The sequence below is a fragment of the Rhododendron vialii genome, chromosome 10a (assembly GCF_030253575.1).
Source record: "Rhododendron vialii isolate Sample 1 chromosome 10a, ASM3025357v1".
Classification (NCBI taxonomy): Eukaryota; Viridiplantae; Streptophyta; class Magnoliopsida; order Ericales; family Ericaceae; genus Rhododendron; species Rhododendron vialii.
Window position 1 is genome coordinate 3,689,629 of NC_080566.1, and position 15,723 is coordinate 3,705,351.

The following is a 15,723-nucleotide window of genomic DNA, read 5'->3' on the forward strand; positions in this document are numbered from 1 at the left end:
ACAGCATGACAAGACTTGGTAAAAGCCCCTTGAACGAGATTCGAGGTGCTTTGAATTTGAAATGTGCCCCCGAGGGTCTAAAAATCTCTGTTAGGCGTGATGGCTGCCTACTGCTGTCTGATGCAGGAAATGAAGAAGCGCGCGCATGCTTGAGATCAACGCGCATCACTTTTGTACAAGTGCGTGTGAGCCTCAAACTAACGCGCGAGATTGCAAAGCTACTGCAGCCGCTTAAAATAGACGTTGCTGAACTTAGAATAAACCGTGAGCCGTTAGGCCTCATAAGCATTTCGTTCTGTTTTTGATGCTTCAAAATATTTTAAGACTTTTGCTCAGCCTTGAAATCGAAGTAGCAGCTTGCATTAAACTTGAAAGACGAATGGTTTCCCCTGTCTGTTTCTCCAATGAAGCTTGTCTTGTTCTCGACTTTTCTTGACCCTTGATGTGCACCAAAACGTCAACCATGGATCCAATTGATAGAGTATGACCGAGCCTCGAAGAGAGATTGCCTACGTATCAGGTCAAAACGTAGTTCAGGCAAAGGTTCACTCGTGTGTTCTACCTCTCCTTTTATGCTCTAACTTTTGCCTAGTACCGCCTTTTCAGGTTTTCGGTCTAGCGAGCTTTCGACTTTTTGCCAACTTTTGCCTAGACCGCCTTCATAGGTTTTCGGTCTAGCAGGCTGCTCTAACTTTTGCTTGGAACTGCCCACCCTTGGGGTTTTCAATCCAACGAGCTTCTCTCAGGAAAAAGCAACACTTGTGTTGATCCATGTTGACCGAGGTATTGATGTGCTACCGTCGAGGTCGATGATCTTTGATTGTAGCTCCAGATAGAACGGCTTTGATAGTGAAAGGGTCCTGACTGCTATAATTGGAAATGCCTCGCTCCAGGCCATTTTTGCACCCTTATAATGTGCGCTTGATGGAACGCTGCTGTTACTGTTTTGCGTATGGTACGAGGCCTGGAGCCTTCTGAGCTGCTGCTTTCTGGCTTGGCATCCGGTAGCCGGGAATTTGATATTTCTTTATCCCATGATCAACGCCAGGCATGTCTTTGTGAGACCATGCCAAGGTATTGTTGAATTCTTTGAACAAGTCTGAACGGGCGCAATACTCTTATGGGGATAGCGTTGAACCAATTTGAACCATCCGGGGGTCTGCCCCATCTTTCAAGTTTATTTGAAATTACTTCTTCTTTTTAGAGGCTAAGCATGCCTTTCGTCTTCCCTTTCGGCGAGGGAACACATTTCCTTGGGGATGATCCCATCGAAATCTATCCCTTCGTCGTCGGGGTCGACACGGTTTATTCAAAAGCCAGCAAAGTACTTAAAAGCAGGATAATGCATATCATAAGAACCCTCGGGGTTGCCAAGTACAGCAAAAAGACTCAAATTGAGAATAGAAGCGACGACATGGAGGGCCAAGAGGCACGAGCTCCGACTCAGAGCTAGACTTAGACGACTTGACAGACACTGCGTCAGACTCAGACTCGAAAATGTCAATGCAAAAGAGACGTGATTTGAAAATGCAACTTTTATAGTTACCCTTGACTTCCTCGCAGAGAGGTGGGAGCTAGAGGACAACAGGCTCAAGCAATAGCACTTCGGCTTCTTCAGCTTCTTCGTCCAAACCCACTTGAGAGAACTCCTTGAACAACAGCCCCAAATTCTCATGATTGAAGGATCCAAGCCAGTCCGTTTTCTCCTTTGATTGATTAAGCTTCCTCTTGAGTTCCTCCTTTGTAGACTGCTCATCACTATCAACCCAGGTATCGGCGGTAAGGACCTCGATTGCACCTATGGCCATCAGGTTAACCTCGGGTTCGGATGGGAGAGACAAAATTGGCTTGGTTTGATTTTCTGGGCTAATGAAAAGGGTTGGGTTGAATATGGTGGAGCTAGGTTTGATTTGAGTGGAGCTTGAGTTGATTTGAGTAGAGTTGATGGGTATCTGGTTAACACATGGGTTTGAACCGTGTTGGAGCATGAAGTTGGATATGACGCTGGGCTTTGATGGGAGTGGAGCTTGAATGGTGCCACTATCAATGAGATTTTGAATTTCATGTCGAAGGCGGAAGCAAGCATCGGTGAGATGGCCTGGCATTTGATGGAAAGCACAATAGGCGTTTGGGTTGTAGGATGCCGGGAATGTTCGAGGCGAAGGAGTTGGAAGGAGTGGCTTGAGGAAGCCAGCTTCGAGGAGCTTCTCATAAACCGAGGACAAAGGTGTGGAAAAGCGGGAGAAGGTCCTTGGTGGGTTCCGGCGATTGGATTGGGGGTTCAAGGTGGAGCCTTTGCTTGCTTTGTAGTTGCACGACATTGCACCATCAACAGGGTGCACTCTTTTGCCTTTGGGATTGATTTCTTTGTCGCACATATCCTCCCTTTCGGCGTTGGCTTTGAACAAGGATTCAACATTCTCCTCCGGGTGAGTCCTGGCTTTATGAAACTCAACCAGGTCTTTGAACACGTCTTTCGAGCACAGCTTGGTTCCAACCGCAGGAGTGTGGCGGGCCTGAAGAGGTTCTTTGACTAGCCCCAGATCTGTCTTTGAAATGACAGAGGTAAAAAGGTCAACCAGTCCCTGGACCATAGCCATTTGTTTGTCCATTTTCTGGTTCATTTCTTGAACAACCCTCTTTAGCTCAGCCAGCTCTGTTTGTGCCGCCATTTTGGATTGATGATTGAGGAGGGTAATATGGCTTTGGAAGTGACGGTGAAATAGCCCTGGCAGACGCTCCTAAGTAGGTTTGGCTCTTTCCTTCAGCGAAATGGCCTAGAGCTTTTGACAGTAAAGTAAATGAGAACTCAATGGCGTTCCTGCAGCAAGCTTTTGAAAGAATTTGAAGGAATGCAATGCGCATGTCATCGTCGTCGGTGTCCTCCTAGACTCTAGAACCAGAGGGAGTCTGCTTCACGACACTCGGACAGTTGCCATGGAATCCTCGGATTTTCTTTTCGACGGTGTATCCTTGATTGAATCGAATGTTACTAAGAGATGCCAAAACAGCCTAAGCTTTTGGCTTTCTCCCTTCTCGAAGTTTCAAAGTTTGAGCTCGGAACAACTCGGTGTAGATGGCGTGATACTGTAACCGAAATAGCGTAAGCAGCACTGTGCCGGAGCTTGAGCGGTGTAAGTGATTGGCATTCTTAACCTGAGTGGCGTAAGTATCACGTCATTCTCTCCGTTGTTCCTTGTTTTTCGATTTGAAACCTCGATGGGGTATTGGACAAAGACTTAGAAAGTGTTGATTTCCCGAAGTCTCATTGATTAAGGACTTGAAAATTTTTGGTAACGTGCAACATCGAGATGCACGACTCGTCATCGGTCCAAGGCAAACGCCGAGTGGGCGCAAGACAGACTCGACAAAAGACATCCTAAAAGCCGCCCTAGCATGCTCCTACGCAAAACGATCATGAATGTATGTACAAGCATGCGATAGGAAAAGCGGTAATACATAAACAGGATATGGGGTTAGAAACAAGTAATCCTACCCTGCGGGTTCCTGTCTTATGTTGAAAGGTTCTAATGGTTTGTACACGCTGTAGAGGCCGGTTTTGGCTTAAAGGGGTTCCTCTGACTAGAGCCGCGATATACCTCCCATTGCAACGCGTAGAGCAAAGCAAAGGTCGAACGGTAGTACGACTCATCATCGTCCAAGGTTGTTGGGCGTTCGAGGACCCCGGGCTCCAGTAAACTGTGCCGGTTACCCAAAACACCTCAACGGGGCTGACCAACCATCGATACGAACGGAAAATGCCGAAGAATGATCAAATGAGAGAGAAATGCAACGCTTTTGAAAACAAATGCCTTTTGAAGCTTGGCTCACTTTCGTTAATTGATATTTTGGAGAAAACTACACAAGAGAACAATTAGCAAAAAGCCCCAGTTCAGATTGGTCGGATGCTGAGATCCTGTTACGTTACCATTCCGTTCTTTAGCAGCGCGAAGCATACTGTTTTTGACAAGCTTTTGAAAATTGTTCAATTATGTATTAATCGCCAAATATCAATCAACGCAATAGTTTCCCCAGCAGAGTCGCCACTGTGGGCACGCGCCCCCGGAAATTTTGCTTGTGGAAATGGGGTGCGGCCCTTTTTGTTGGAAAAGCGCGGCGAAACGCCTCGATTCAGAGTCGCCACTCGGGTTTTAGCGGTGAGAATACCCAAGGAACCGAACTCGAAAACGTTTGCCACGTTGTTTGACTTTGAAAAGGCATAGACCGGTCCGTCGTCACCTTCGATATCTGAGGTTCGGGAGCCAGGTTACGAGAGGGGAAGGGTTTTATGGCACCCCCTCTCGCCCAATCCGGAGATCGGTCTCTACTCGGGCATTTCATGAAAACCTTTGCATTTTTCTCTCATTTTATCATTTTTTTTTGCCAGTTAGGGCGGGGGAACAGTTAATGGGGACGAAAGCGGTAACAAATTGCAGTTTATGTGACAAAATGCTTATGAATGATTTGATTGCGATGCTAAGTATAGATTGAGAACAAGCACTGAGCATCCCGAGCAAACTGCAGTACGCCGTCACAAGGTGACGTGAGCAGATTCTGCCAGCATGCACTGGTCGAGCCACTGCATGGTGATAAAACCTGCGCACGCCACATATAAACTGGCGTACTCCACTTGTTGGATCTCTCAGTCTTTGTTTGCAACCCTCTGGGCTCTGGAAAAGGACCAGCGCACACCCAGGGCAAACCACGTAGTTTAATATAGCAGAATATACACAGTCACAGGCAAAATGAATGGCTTTAGGCCATGAAAGAAAGCAGAACACCCCAAAACAGTGTGGGACAGAAGATAGGCCTAGCTTACGCTTCAGATGCAAGGGCCAGTCACTGGACCCAGAAGCCTACTGCCGTATGCCAGTATATTACTGCCGTATGCCACTTTGCCTTTGATTCCAGTGTTTGGCTTTGCATCATCTGGGTTCTGGAACATGACCAGAAGGATCCCAGAGGCCTTTACATGACAGAAATGAACAAGATAGGATGCCACCACTAAACCGTTCTAAATATGGAAAGCAGTAAACTGGTTATTAGCATGCTAAGGTGGTCGACAGAAAGATAAAACAAAAGGAATGACGATCTATGATCCCCACGCCAGTTGTGCCCGTACTGCCATGACCGGCGTACAGCCTTTGTAAACTGGCGTGCGCCATGTTCGATTTGATACGATAGCTGTATTTTATCTATTTAAGGCCAGGACTAGTATTATCTACTAGCCTGGGCCTTACTGATCCCCCTCAGGAGTTGAAAACAGAAAAGAACACAAAGGTGGTATACCTCTTAGTATTGTGGTTTGGTGGTTGTTTTTGAACTTGAGGGTTGAAGATGGTGGTTTATATGATGACTGGGTTCCAGCAGGATGTGTGGAAGTGTATGACCTTTTCTTCTCTTTCAATGGATGAAAGGAGATAGAAGGCTTGAAGAAAGGAGAAGAAGAGAGATGGCACCTTCTTAATGTGGCTAACCCCTTGCAAATGAATGCAAGGGGGGTATTTATAGGGGAGAGAGACTGAGATCAGTCTGGTGCTAGGGCCTATTTGGCTGGTCAAGGCAAGGTTGGAGCCTCCCATGCATTAAATGCATGGGACTTGCCTTGATGGGGGTGTAGGAGAGAGAGGGAGCGAGCCTGGACGATACAATCATCAGGGGCTACTGTGGCCGACGTCAGGGTGGCACAAAAGTCCCGCCCAAGTGGCTGAATAAAGTTGATTTGACTGGGTTTGACTGGCGTGCGCCACTATTAACTGGCGTGCGCCGGTAAAAGCTGGGCCACTGGTTGATGACTGACACGTGGCAGATGACTGGCATACGCCTCCAGGACATTGGCGTGTGCCAGTTTGGTTTTGCTGGGGCTGTTTGGCTCTGGTTTGAAGGGTTTGATATGGGTTTGAAAGAGGCTCGGGACACTCAAAGTTCAAACACACCTTTGTCCTTAAACTGTTTTCGACTAAAATCATCATTGGGGAAATAAAAGATCGACAAATAACGCTATCTGGACAGTCCAGAATGGGGTGTCTAGAGGCGCACGCCAGTCAATCCCAGTCAAATCAACTTTATTCAGCCAAATGGACGAGACTTTTGTGTCACCCTGACGTCGGCTATAGTCTCCCTGATGATTATATCGTCCAGGCCCGTTCCCCCTCTCTCCTACAACCTCCATCAAGCCAAGTCCCATGCATTTAATGCATGGGAGGCTCCATCTCTTGTTCCAACCAGCCAAACAAGGCCTTGATCCAACTGATCTCAGTCCCTCTCTCCTCTATAAATACCCCCCTTGCATTCATTTGCAAGGGGTTAGCCACATTAAAGAGAAAAAAAAAGCTTTCTTCTTCTCTCTTCTTGCTCTCTATCTCTCTTCTTCCATTGAAAGAGAAGGGAGGGCAACCCATTTCTGATAAGTGCCAAAATATACATATTTTGGCCCTCCAATCTATATTTACTAGTCTTTTATATTTGTTAATTGGTATTTATTTTGCGTTTTTATGTTTACAGGTTGCTCGAGCTCGATTTTCATGATTTTTGGGTAAAGATGGAAGTTAACAAAAGTTTTGAATTGAAGTGCGAAGTGCATTAGAATTTTAGTGGTCAATTTAATATTAGACAAAATCCTAAGGGATCATTATGTAATTAATGCATGCTGTTCCTATAAAATCAAAGGGCGCCGCTATTCGCAGCCCTCTATTTTCTCCCATAGCCCGTTAAAAATTTTCAATTATACTCGACAGTTAGTTACCGAAATTGAGATATATTTTCAGCATCCAATTACCGAAATATAATATTTTTTTCAACAGATATTTACCGAAAATGTATGTTCGGCAGTTGTTTACCGAAAGTTGAACATATTTTCGACGTGTAGTTACCGAAATATAATCTTGTTTTCAACAGCAATTTACCGAAATGTTATTTATGATTTTCAACAACCATTTACCGAAATGTAGTGGGCTATGGGAGAAAATAAAGGGCTGCGAATAGCGGTGCCCAAATCAAAACCTAATACCTACTGACTGGGGGCTGCCGTGGGAAAGAAAAAAAGGGACGAGCAGGCGCGGAAAAGAAGAAAAAAAGGCTGCTGACTGCGCGATCATTCTGAATATTGTTAAGTTTTATTCTGTGTTTTTTTTTTCCCATCAAGTTTTTTACGCTTTGTTCAATTACTTGCTTGCCGGTAATTTGTATTAATTTTTGTCCTTCATTAAAGTTGTTCGTTAATACTTGTTTATTAATTTATTTCTTTTGCTTATTTCGTATTCGGAAGTATGTTTCAATCTAGGATTTCTTTTATTTTTTATTTGATGTTGAGTGAGTAGTCGTACAAGTAGAGTCGCGGGGTGATTAGCACACTGTGGCTAGTTCGGACACTACTTCTTTTATCGAACATTGAAAAAACGATTTTAGAGTGGAAAATACTTTCCGCGGACGAACCCGGGCATCGTCGGAGCCCATGTGAACGGGAGAATGGGGGTCCAAAACTCATTCTTCGCTGCGCATGGGTATACGGCGACCATAGGGTCTCGCATCGTGCGGGGTATCTTTTTCAATCTAAAATTAAACGTTTTTAAGAACTTCAAACAGAGCAGGTTAATCCGAACTAGTTACAAGTGCTATGAACCCTATGACCATACCTTCTTTTAATTATCTGAAAAGTTCAATCAATTTCTAGGTTTTAGTTAATCTCAATCAATCGTCAAGGGGTGGTTACCTAAGAGCCCGTTTAAATTATAACAATCCGAGTTTTTAGTCAGCACACATCACCGTCTTTGTGGATTCGACTTCGGACTTATCGGATATTATGTTGCGTCGATCTCCGCCCTACGCTTGGGGCAACCCATTAATTTAGGTCTAGGAATCGGTCAAGCAATTTCCATACATCTACTGATGTCCAGTCACCATACAACCTCCATCTTCAACCTTTAAAGCTCAACACCACCTTCAAACCTCAATACAAAAAGGTATACTACCTTTGTGTTCTTTTATGTTTTCAACCTCTGAGGGGGGCCAGTAAGGACCAGGCTAGTAAGTAATACTAGTCCTGGCCTTAAACTGGTAAGATACGACAATCGTATGAGATGCATCATGGCGCACGCCAGTCCAGTAATGCCGTACGCCAGTCATGGCAGCGCGTGCAATGTAGGCGTGGGGATCATCGATCCTCATTTTTGCTTACTTATATTTCTGTCGATCACCCTTGCATGCTAATAATCAGTTTACTGCTTTCTGTATGATTAGAGCTGCGTAGTTGTAATGGTTAATGCTTATTTATCATCTGTCTAGAAGGCCTCTGGGATCCTTCTGGTCATGTTCCAGAGCCCAGATGATGCAAAAGCCAAGCACTGGACCAAGATCAAACTGGCGTACAGCCTTTAATGGCTGGCGTACAGCAGTGCTCACCATGATCCAGTGGCTGACCCTTGCATCTTAGCTCAATCTTGGCCTATTTCCTATCCCCACATTGTTTTTGGGGTATTCTGCTGCCTTTCTTGGCTTGAAGCCACCTCGTATGTCTGTAACTGTATATATTCTGTTCTATTAACCTGCGTGGTTTGCCCTGGGTGTGCGCTGGTCCCTTTCCAGAGCCCAGAGGATTGCAAACAAAGACTGAGAAACTAAACAAGTGGAGTACGCCAATTTTATGATGGCGCGCGCAAGTATTATCAAGATGCACTGGTTCGGCCAGTGCATGTTGGTGTGAAGCTTGTTCACGTCTATTCAGGGCCGCGTACTCCAACTTATTCGGGTTGCTCAGTGTTTGTTCTCAATCTATATTCATCATCGCAAGCAGTCATCCATAAACATTTTATCACATAACTACAACTTGTTACAGTTTTAATCCCCATTAACTGTTCCCCCGCCCTAACTGGCTAGAAAAATGATCAAATGAGAGAAAAATGCTAACGTTTTTATGAAATGCCTGAGTAGAGACTGATCTCCGGACTGGGCGAGAGGGGTGCCATAAAACCCTTCTCCTCTCGTAACCTGGCTCCCGAACCTCAGATATCGAAGGTGACGACGGATCGGTCCATGCCTTTTTCAAAATCAAACAAACATGGCAAACGTTTTCGAGTTCGGTTCCTTGGGTGTTTTCACCGCTAAAACCCGAGTGGCGACTCTGAATCGAGGCGTTTCGCCGCGCTTTTCAAAGAGGGCCGCACCCGATATTTTAAAAATAACAAAAAATCAAAAATTTTGGGGCGCGTGCCCACAGGCGTGTGAACCTCTAATATGTGGAAAGTTTTTGCGGGAGAGGTGGTTAGCGAGTAGGACCACGCTACACATTATTAAAAGAGAGAAAGACTACTAAACTTGAGAAATTAATTTTGAAGGTACAAGGAAAATTCGTACAGTTATGAGTTTTCTCTAAGATGTGAAAACGATCACCACATTGTTGTGATTTAATCAATTGTGTTTAATTACATGTATTTCTAGCCGTCGGATCGTGTGAAAATACTAAGATGTGAAAATACTAGATAAAGAAGCAATGGTGTATTAATTTTCCGCAGCAGGGCCAATACTAAAATGGCAATACGTTTCTGTGTTTTCTAAACAAGCTGGTGTTCTATCGTATTGGGCGCCCTTTCCTATTTGAAAGGCTAAGGACTGAATCCGCCTTAGTCTCGCTAGCACCACATGCTATGTAGTATTCATATGCATGCCTATGTTTAAATGTATTTCTAGCCGTCGGTTCATGTGAAAGCACGAATATATGGAAATCTCGAGGCATGCCTCGAGGGCTAGAAACACATAAAAGGCGGTGCAGAGAACTTGGTGCCGGTGGCACCCAATGCATGGAAGACTGAGAGCCAGCACTTGTGCCTAAGGGAAGACCACAATTTACTAATGAATAAGCTTCATCTTAGATTCTGCAAAGAGGCTTTTCAATTCATCAAGTCATTCTATGCTATTGATGCTCGAGACAAGCCTTTAGTTTTTCAATAAGTGATCTTACTTCCCCCCAAGATTTACCATCAACTTCAACAGCTCTGAATTAGCAAACTCATCCATGTTGTGACAATCCTATATGATTGCCGGGGACATTGTTCTAATTGCTACAATAGCATTCGCATGCTTACATCCTGAGCCTAGATCTCAACCAACGATGCTACGCCTGTCTCAAGACTTTCTTTCTCGTAGGAAGGCTCTAGCTTCCGCCATTCGTACAATTTCACTGCTTCACCATTGTAATCGGATCATGGACTTTGTCCACCAATCAAATGAGCAAGTGATCAGTGCCCAAACTTGAAATGATTCTTATCCTTTTCAGGCCTTAGTTGTAAGGGAAAGACTACAATACACACCTCTTATTTGGGTGAATATCATATGCAGTTATGCACCCTTCAAAATATTATGAATTATAGAGAAAATGTTACGAATCGTATTAGTAAAAAGTTACGAATTGTATAAAGGTTACGAGATACACCAAAATGTTATGAATCATAATGAAAATGTTACGAATTGTACTGCTGAAAAGTTATGAATTCTAGAATAAAAGTTACGAAAAAATGTTATGAATGAACCGTAAAATAGGTGCATATGGTACACCCTTTTAAAGGGTGTGTATTATAGACTTTCCCTAGTTTGTAATGATCCCAATATGAAAGTATTTTAAAAAAAGGACCAGTTTATTCCTGGTTTGTGTCAGTGAAACAAGCACTGCGTTGTGGTTAATTTATGGTGTTGTTAAAATGTGGTCAATGGAGATGAGAATACGTGCACACATATACTTAACTACGCGCCTCGTGAGGTAATTTAATAACCTTAAGCAACACTTTATGTTTGTATGCTTGCATTTAAATCGCAGCTATGTATATCCATTAATCCTCTTATTTGTGAAGTGAACATCTTCGGCAGTTGTATTGCTTGAGTGATGCACAAATTATGTCCTCAACAACAGCTTTGACTCATGCATAAAGTGCTGGAGAGCCAGTTGTTCCTTGATTTTGGGGTCATGTCGTAATTGTATATCCTTTGCACATCGAGCCTTTCGAGATGGTCATCCTTTGCTAGTATGGTGAAAAATTAATTGTGGATTTCGTTTAAGCCTGCAGCCTCGGTATGGAAGGTCAATTATGCAGGTGTTTTACATTGCACTCTAATATCCGAAAGCACCCCAAAAGAATTTTCAAGATATAGTAGTAGTGTTTTTATTCGTTTTTCCTTTGGAACCCATACATCTTGTTCCTATCCTACTCTTGTCATCTTTAATTTGCGTGTACCTGTAAGGTTTCATAACTGCGATCTGAATATTTTGAAGTATTGTTTCCTTTCAAAATCTCGAATTTGCAGTAAGTCCATGTTTATTTTTACTTACTGTTGAGCCGTTACTGCATGGTTTACAAATTTTTCGTGGCACTGTCAACATCTAGTTCTCCCTCATCTTTGTGATTAATATCTTGCCCTACACATTTAAAACTATGTTTAAGAACCTCTTTCTGTGGATGGGTTCCATGTTTCTACGGAATGGTAATGCATACTACCAATATCCCATGGTCATTTCTCTGAGTCAGAATGGAATCGCTTGGCTGCCCTCCGTTAGCTATATTCCAGGTTTTGTGATAGTTATTTTCATTTTCATTTTCATTTCTACTACCATGTCGAAAGGGAAAAGGTTTTTTTTTTTCCCCATGTGGATAGATATCCATCTTGCCGCTTAGGTATTTGCCTGTTTCTTCTTGTTTCAATTACAGCTGCTGTTACGCTTTCTACACTTATTTGAAAGGATGAGTTGCTTCACTTGTGTTTAATTAAATCCATTACATGTTTTATTAGAAGTTTACAACTACTAAATCTGAATTCCACAAAATTTGTGAGGATATAAACATGTTTTGGTGCTTCCTTTCTTGCGCTTGGGTAGTTTTCTCAATCAGCAATCTCAATATATTCAATTGCATACTTGGAAAAAGCAGCCAGTAATCCTTGTCAGAGGTTCTTTTCAAGCTATAATGTTGCTCTTACAAATAGAGAATCATCTAGAAGAGGCAAATGGGCGGGTTAAAACGGGTTGTGAGTCAAATATGGACGGGTCAAATATGAGTTAAATATAGTAAACGGGTTGAAACGGGTTGAGTTGAATATGAGTCAAGCCAAACCCCCCCACCCCCCACCCCCATTTTTTCTTTTCTTTTTTCTTCCCCCTCCCCCTTCATTTCTGATAGTAGCAAGGTGATATGTGCTACATTTATAGCATTCACAAATGCATTCAATAATATTTTCCTGTTTTTAGAGGAAACAGATTTTTTAGAACTTAGGAACATCTCCTTCGGAAAAAAAATGCAAAAATCAAGCTTTGATATCCGTCTAAAATTGCAATCTTGTCATTGAAGAATACGATCGCACTGAAATTCATTAAGATTTTAAATTACATGCGAATGAAGAATCTAGAGAGACAAAGAATACGTTCTGGACGAAGAGGTAGTTGGCGACGACGAGGGAGATGGAGAGGTTCACACCTGCTGTGAAGCACTTGCTCTACTGGTCCAGATTCTAAACTCAAGTTGCTCTTGGTTGATTCACTGTTGAAATCAGGCTAAGTTTCGCTACAGATTTTTTTTGGGCTATTTGGATTTTTCCGTTTTGTCCTTATTCAAAAAATTTCACATTTATTCGTTTTGCGACAAACATTTTACCCCTATTGATTCATATTGACGAGAAGAATCGGAAAAGTTATTTTTTTTTACTTTTACCCTTCCTAAAATATTTGGGTATAAGTCATAATTTTTTACTTTTCTGATTTCTTTCGTCGAGATGAATCAACAGTGGTAAAAAGTTTGTCGCAAAACGAATAAATGCAAAAAAAAATAAAAAATTGAATAAGGACAAAATTCAAAAAATATCATCTTCATTAGTTTTTCATCAATTTTTAATGAACTATTTTAATATTTGATCGTAATTTTTTACATTTTAGATTCATTTCGCGATAATTTGTTTCGATGAGTCAAAACAATAATATTCACATAAATCTACTGTAAAACTAATAAACTTTCACATAAAACATTAATGTAGATAATAATCTAATTAAAAAAATTAACCCCAACCCGTAAAAGTAATCACAGAGAAACTTTTCCTTTGCTGGAGATGAAGGCGATCGAGAAAGAAATAATTGAACCTAGGTATCGGGCTTTGGTTCACTCTTGTGTGGTGAATGTGCCTTTTAATTCTAACACATACTGAATCCATTTTCAACTCACCTAAATTCATTATACAATATGAGCGAATTAGATTGGGTTATAAGTGGACGGATTTGGACGGATTCTAAAATATGGGTTGGAATTGCTAGAGTCCGGATCCCTGCCCAACTCTCCCTGTCCGACCCCTCTCGGCCGTTTATCTCGCAAATCAACGGTTGAAATGGGCCAAACATTTTTTTCTCAAAACGACAAGTATTGGTTTTACTTTTACGTCTCGATCAATAAAGACTTGGCAAAGACTTGAGAAAATGACTCGTCAAGTATATGTGTTCCCACCGGTGGACACTAAAACGTGGGCGTAGGTCCCAGTAATCAATACTAATTCAGAAAGTAGATGGAAACAACTGGAGCAGTTGAATGTTCATTTAAGTTTCTGGAACTATGGTTTGTCAAATGACCTAACCAATGGCCTACTTATAGAATTACAGACACCTTTATGTGAAAGGTTGTGTTAATAAACACACATTACAAAGGGTCATGTCTTTTGAAGACAAATTAATTAGAAAAGCTCATGTCTTTTAGTAGGCACCATTTCATGAAATCAATCAATTAGGAAGGGTCATGCCTCTTGGAAGCGCGCACCCCCACGTTTCATATCATTTTCTATCAATCACACCCTCTTCTAATAAGCATATATACCTTAAATTAACAGGTGTTGTAATTATTCACATGAAGTCATATAACCCATGTGAAAAGATGTCTCAACTTTTGAAAAATAAAACCCGCTCTCAACGTACATTTTTTATTTTGAAATCTACAACATGCATCTTCGAATTGCTAAAAATAGTCCTTGACTTGAATGATGACTTGCTAAGGGCACAAATGAGAGAGAAACGTGAATCACTTGACCCCTGCAGTCATCTCGAGTTAGTTAAGTCTCTCTCTTAAATACCGCGTATGTTTGGTCCTATATGTGTTTTAACTCACTTTCCCTATAACTTTCTGTGCACATTTGCAGTCCACACACGCGACATCAAGAGAGCGCACCAATGGTGGTACTCTGTAAGCGATACACCAAATTAACTGTCATTCGAAACGCGCCTACGAAGCGCAACTTATTTGCACCTGTCTCGATCAAACTAATTTTTGCCGACATATTATTCGTTGCAAGTTCTACATGACGAAGGGTACGAGGATCATGATTGTGGACTCAAGAGTTACCCAATTGTTAAACATAGTACACTATCAATCAAATAATAACATCATGATCATTTTAATTTCCAGATGACTTTGAAGTAAACTAGTGTTTTAGCCTCATGAATACAGCATTATTTGTTCGATTCCATCATCTGTTGCATACTTTTTGAATTCGATTAACGATTTGCAGTGTTTGCAAAGGTTTCGAGAGTAATAGTTCCTGTTTTGGATGAAGAAGTTACGTAACTTTTTTTTCATCTTTATTCAATTATTATTTTTGTATTTGTTTGTTTTGCGTCAAATTTTTATGACTTAATGATTCATTTCAATAAGAGGAATCGAAAAAGTTAAAAAAATTTATCGAAACTCATAATTTTTAACTTATTTTTTTCTTCTTACAAAAATTATGAGTTTCGATTAATTTTTTTTTTACTTTTCAATTTCTCTAGATGAGGTGAATCAATAAGTCGCAAAAATTTGACGCAAAATTACTCCCTCCGTCCCTTTTTAAGTGTTATGCTTCGTAACTCCAACTTATTAAAAAGACATCATCATTACACTTTTCACATCAACTTTTTCCTCTACTTTCCCTACTTACCCATCATCATTACATTTTTACTCACTAACTTTTCAAAATAAAATCTACTTTTAGGGACAAAATAGACAATACACCAACTTTTACCCCTCTAACTTTACAAGATGGACACTTATTAAGGGACAGCCCAAAATGGAATACTGGACACAAAAAAAGGGACGGAGGGAGTAATAAATATGAATAAAAAGAAGAAGAAGTCATTTTGACATATTAAAGCCAAAACAGGCCCTCAAAGAGGAAGACAAGAAAAGTGAGAGACTCTGGCTAGCTTCAGTACTCCTACCGCCCGGGTCAACAAGTCGACCCAAAAACTATTTTAAAAAAGCCTATTGAGCATTGTTCTCTACATCCAATGCTCAATATTTTTGAAGGTCATAACTGTTTATATGTTCGTTTTGATTCCGTTTTTTTCGTCGAACAGTTTGGGCGCACAATCTTGACAACTCCCCAACTACTCATATTAATTGACCAGTCAAAGAGGCATTTCTACAAATATCTTATGCGCGAAACCACTACTAAAGGGAAAACAACGAAACAGGAGAAGGAATCAGGTCAGTTTGTAGTAAAATAGAGATATGTAATGATTCCCCATTGCCGGTCTCAGATTTGCAAGACGTTGTATACCACTTACAAGTAACAAATACTGTTCGTAGAGGAATTAATTTCAAACTTCGAATACTGGGGGCTGGGGGAAGACACAGTTTAAGATTGAACTTACTAAGCACTTTTTTTTTGGCAGCGGGAACACAGGCAGTGAGTACGGTTCCCGGGTCAGTGCTGGGGAATGTCGATCGGCGG